Source organism: Leiobunum rupestre, chromosome 5 (assembly GCF_980474605.1).
Source record: "Leiobunum rupestre chromosome 5, qqLeiRupe1.1.hap1, whole genome shotgun sequence".
Lineage (NCBI taxonomy): Eukaryota > Metazoa > Arthropoda > Arachnida > Opiliones > Sclerosomatidae > Leiobunum > Leiobunum rupestre.
In genome coordinates, this window is record NC_143388.1 from 35,359,392 (window position 1) to 35,365,417 (window position 6,026).

Consider the following 6,026-nt stretch of genomic DNA (forward strand, 5'->3'; position numbering starts at 1 on the left):
ATGTATGAAAAGTTTCATTTTTTCGGTTCTACGTGCACTTTTTATTGGGTAAATCGGTTCCAGAAAATAGTTATTTTATTCTAAATATCTACAAACCTTCGTAGTTATGGATATCTATAAAATGCGATTTTAACAACTCTATCCCAAACTTTCCCGTGTAGCAATTTTGGGTCGGCCCGACGTCAAAAAAATTCGAAAAATGCCAGGTCGACCAACCGTCCGATTGTTAGTCGAAATGTCCTAGCCGAAATAGGGTCGATTGACTGTCAACCGACCGTCCGATTGTTAGTCGAAATAGGATCGATCGACTGTCGACCGACCGTCCGATTGTTAGTCGAAATAAGGGCCGACTACATAATAAGCTTTAACCCGTAAATAATCCGACCGTAAAATAACCGTTATAGTACCCCAAATCAGGCATGGGCCGACTAGGTAAAATTCATCAATTCCGACCATAAAACGACGTGTTTTAGTTTTATTTTTATTCGGGATTGTAACGTGTGGGAAAAATTCAGTCCGCTCGTCCACCTGATTAATCAGGGCGAGATATTGTAACGGCCACCCCAACTGGGGGATACGTGGCGACCGGGGTGGGGACACCCGTGGCGGAAGGATTCCGACCACCCGTTGGGGGATTGGTGGTCGTCCTCACACGGCCATACACAAACTCTAAGTTAAGTTAGAAGAAACCACCTATGGACTTTGAGAAGGATGATAAAATACGCGAAAAAGTAGATTATTCCATAATTAAAAGGGATAATATAGCTAAATCCTAATTAAAAATTTCAAAACGCGTTGCTATATGCAACGCGTTTTGAAATTTTTAATGTTTAGGCGTAGTTTCTCTTTTCGATTTGATCGTCGCCAGCCAGATTTCCCGCACGGTACTGACGAGTTCCAAATAGAACGAAACCGGTCTACCGTTGGAATTTCTGGCTATTTTATTTATTTTTAATTTAGTTTATTACTCGAAGATCTATTTGATCCGAGTTTCGCGTTGCTCGAAGACCTATCGGTACGAGTTATTAGTAAGTTTTTAAATTTCTTCAAATTTGTTTAGGATTTAGCTATATTATCCCTTTTAATTATGGACTTATCTACTTTTTCGCGTATTTTATCATAAACAAACTCTGCCTCCCAGACGCTTGGGATTACAGGAGTACGCCATGTTTTAGTTTAAAAGAAATATGTCTAAGACAGAGTACAATTTAAAATATAATTTATTGACAAAATTTAATAAAATCTTAAAAAATACATGTACATTTTTTTTAGGTTGTGCTTCAATCTTTGAACATAAAAGTTGCTCGGCTGATAACTTTCGATTTAGAAATAATATATAATAATAATCACTTAAATGCCACCAAAAAGATATAACCTTGAAAAACATTTTGAAAAAAACCTATTTATTTCAATTACTAAACTTTCATCTTTTACCATTAAGACGTTTGGTTGGTAACTTTCAACTTTAATTAATTTTTATTAGAGAAAAACAGCTAAAACTGATCTTTAAAATCAATTGTTCCTTTAATATTTGTTGGGGTAAACAATAATCCACAAAGGCTTAACAGTTCTAACTAAAGTTATTGGTCCAAAGATAAGAAACAAAAAGTTATTAGTGATCCAATTCCACCAGGTTTAATGTTGGCTCTGACTTTAAGGTAAATATTAATCAAGTTCATTTAAGACGAGGAAATAGTTCGTTAAAACGCTAAAATAAGTATCTTGCCACTGGGATCTGTTTGTCGACCCTAGTTCATCGTCTGTGCAATTATTAATTATGTTGACAATGTCATTTTGACATTTTATTTTCTCGGCTGATGGGACATTATCCATAAGCTCAATGACATACATTAAGAAACCTGAGGTTTGTGGCTTGTTTTTACACGCATTTATTTCTCTAAAAATATAAATTAATTACATTGACGTATATTATTACTTGTCAAGTTTTGACATTTCAGCCAAAAAGAAATCCTGTATCTCAGCTTTGTTTTTCTTATTTTTTGGAAGTTTATTTATACAGGTTTTGTTTATAAATTGGAACTTGGAGAACTAGTAACTTCTTTATTTTGGCTTTCATCAGGTTCAGTAATCACGAATTCTTGGTTACCAATAGGAATAACCTTTAACAGAAATATTAATTAAAAACAACCCTACAGAAAATTTTATAATTTTAAGGTTGTAACAAAAACATCCCAAATCAAAATATACAAGAAAATAATCCCCTAAAGTAAAATTAAAATAGATAAAATATTAACCCTAATTATTAAATTATTATTTAAATAATGTGGCATGATTGGTTATTTGGAATTAATTAAATTATCATTTCAAAGATAAAACTATTCTAACATGAATATATCCTCGAAACCAATTATGTAGCCACACTCCATATGTAGGGTCGTGGTAACGTGGCCAAGGAGTCTTAAAATGTGACTTCACAATGTTAAAAACAGAGGTCAGAGCTTCACCACAAGCTTAGACCATAATGTATAGGTAATAATAAGGACCGAACTCACAGCTGGAATGATTAACATGGCATCTATTGATACTGGGTGGAAAACTGTAAATAATACAATCTTTGATATTACATGAATAATAAATGAACAGCCAGGATACAACAACTATAATGCTGTCATGTTTAATGGGGCCCACATGGGGCCCACTTCATGAACGGTCCAGGGGGTCAACCTGCCATCGGGCAGGTTCACTCTATGGCCAGTCCGCCACTGTTCATCAATATTTTCGTTCCCACCGCAGGTATCTTCAAGAATATAATTGGAAGATGTTATATGAGCATTAAAAGCATATTAATTTTAAAATCAAATCTTTACGTAATAAATTTAATACTCACTTTTGTCGTGAAGCATTTGGAAAAGATTCCACTTAACTGGAGTTGAAAGGTTCTTCATCAAAGTCTTGTCTGCTTTTTGTTACTGTGATATTTTCGAAATGGCCTCTTAACTTCCATATTTTCTTTATTTCGTCCACTAATTATTTTCATAATTTGAATTATAATTATAATTTTAGGCTTATTTATTTACCTGTTTCTTTCATTTTCGTGGATACATAATCCCATGGATGCGCAATGCTCCAAGTCTGTTTCTATATTCTTCAGTCCGTGTATTCCAAATTGAAGGATGATTTTTATTTAACTCGATCAACGTTTCTTTCCACTTCAATCCGTTTCGCTTCCGCTCTCTTATATATATTTTTAATTAGGCTTTTGTGGTTTTTTTTATTACACTTCCCATTTTGCCAAATTGCTAAAGGCCCAAGTCCCAAACAAACAATGACCATGATGCCAAATGCTCTGGTGGAGGCTCGACTGTTCAACGCGATTGTGTTGCGAAATATTTTGAAATGCAAGTAGAGTCTCATTGGCTGAAACCAACCACGTTACTAGTGACGTGGCGAAGGTCTCGTAAAAATCGCCGAGCGAGGAGCGATAAAGTCTAGTCTGGTTAGAAGAGAGCGATTTTATTTATTGGCAAACTATTCTCTCAAAACGTAAATAAATGCACAAAATTCAAAAAATAAATCAACCATTTCCATAGCTTTTCGCTTCGAGTTATTTCAGATAACCTTGAGATTTTTAGTTTTATTTTTAGTTTGGCCGATTAGAACAAACCTTGAACCATTGATTTAGAAATGCAACGGTCTTTTGAAAGATATCGTTCTTAAATTAGTTTGTAATTGCAAAGCTTAAGGGTTAGTAGTCCTATGACGTTATCGACGAAGGTTTTTAAAAATTTCAATTTTTTTTCTCATCCTAAATTCATGGTATACTTCGTCGTTAAAGGAAATAATAGTTTGGAAAAGAACAAGGCTCAAATGGTTTTAATTTAATCGATAAAATGTCTAAACTTCTTAATAGTATTTGAATAGATTGGTTAACTTTATCAAATTACGACAACCGAAAATTTTCAATTTAAAGGAAATACACATTTTACAGTCTAAATATGTTAAAATTTATGCGCGGATTATCATATAAAAAGTAAACTTTGCCCTAAGTTATGATCTCTTATAAAATAAATTTTGATAGCCAGAAGGAGTTCGTATATGTAGCTCGATTAGCGTTTCTCTACACAAATAAAGTTGCTTAATAAGGAACGGATAATGTAACATTGTTTCCTACTTTCCTACTCTAAAGATTTTTATACAATTTGAAGTTTCTACAAAATTTGTATAAATTCGACGTACGTTTTAAATTTCCCTCTTTTTTGACAGATTTTGAAACATAATAGAAAGGTGAAAGAGGCTGGCAACGTCATTTACAATTATACAAATTTGATGATTAACATCCCAGTCCTGTCGAATACAATATTTATAAGTCAATGAAAAGTTTTATAGATTGTTTGCAGTAAGTTGAATTTATAAATATTTTTGTTAAAATTTCCAAATATATGAAAATGTTTATAGTAGTAATTTAATCATATTAATTTTTAAATTTAAAATAAAACAATTGATAATTAAATGAAACTTAAATTTCGGTATCTTAACGGGATTAACCTAAGTTGAGTATAAATGTAGTTTTTTAGTAGTATGAAGCGACACTAAGTTTTTTTTTAATTGCTTTAACAAAGCCGTACAAAATTATTCAAAAACAAAGAGAATGATTACAGAACGAATTGAAATACCAATTTAACAATAAGACGTACTTAAAATTGAATTTTGTTAAAATTTGAAGTCGTTTCTACGGCATATCATATTGTTATCAAAATATGGAGATACACGTCTTGTAGGTTCTTAACCAAATTCTTCCTCGAGGTTTATTGTTTTTCGTCTTAGACTAGCCATTTATCTACACCACACATCCTTTCAACCATCGTATAGTAATGACCTGCTTTTAGCGAATTCCCAACGTGAATAACAACGGCCTTGATTTTGAAATAATTTTCTCCAATTTCTAGGCGTTGCCTGTTGAAACTTCTTATTCAAACGTGAGCAAGTTTATAAATATGTAGTTGTTCGCAGAAAGAACAAGTTGGCAAGCCAAAATATACCTCTCCTCGGAAGAATTGTCCCTAGTGGTATTAAATTCTCGAGACGTCCCTTAAAGATATCTCCGCAGTTCAGAGTTATTTACTAAAAGGTCATCCCAGTTCAATCCCGCCCGGTAAAAAATTTTAATTTTAATTAAATTTATTGAGACGAAACAACCGAGTTTAATTTATTCAGACTAATATAAATTAATTATTTACAACAGCGAGTTAGACGTATTAAAACAATACACAATTGAATTTCAACCTATTTACAGAACAAGATTATCAGTTAAATATAATACGAAGCAAATTTTAATGAAAGAAATATCTACAGAGGGTATTTGTATTTTTATCGCTTACAACATACTTGCCGCTCATTTTATTTCAACACTCACCCTTGATGAAGATACCATAGAATAGCTATATTCGACATCTGGTAGTGGACGACTCGTAGACTTGCTGTTGACGTTGTGACACATACCGCATGAAAAAGACCAATACCGTCCAATTTCCAATATCATATAATGACTCGCACACCGAGGAAATCAGTGGTTAGAGTAAATCTCTTGCACGCAGCAGACCCGGCTTTGATTCCCGTATAAATCGTAAATTGATACAAAGACGAATACCTTGAACAAATGGTGGAAACCCTGCCATTGGACGTTGAGAGGTTGCCGTAACACACAGCACTCGGTCCGTCCCAAAAGTCAATAAGAAGAAGTTGAAGACTAAACGCCCGTACCATCACAACAAACACAAACACAACAGACTCAACACCCACAACCGTCATAACACAAACACAACATTCACACCCTACACATAAACAAATATCCAATCAAACTGAATTGAAACTGTGGCGACGGTGGGCGTTAACGAAAAAAAACCAACCAAACCCAACCGTAAATTAATCCGTTAACGCTCACGGTTGCACGGTGGTTTTGCCAACCCTTCGACAGTCCTAGCAATAATTGATAATAATAATCCATTATGTATTGAGGTCATATAATGGCACTAGAATATTTTAAAAACCTCCAAATAACGTTTGTT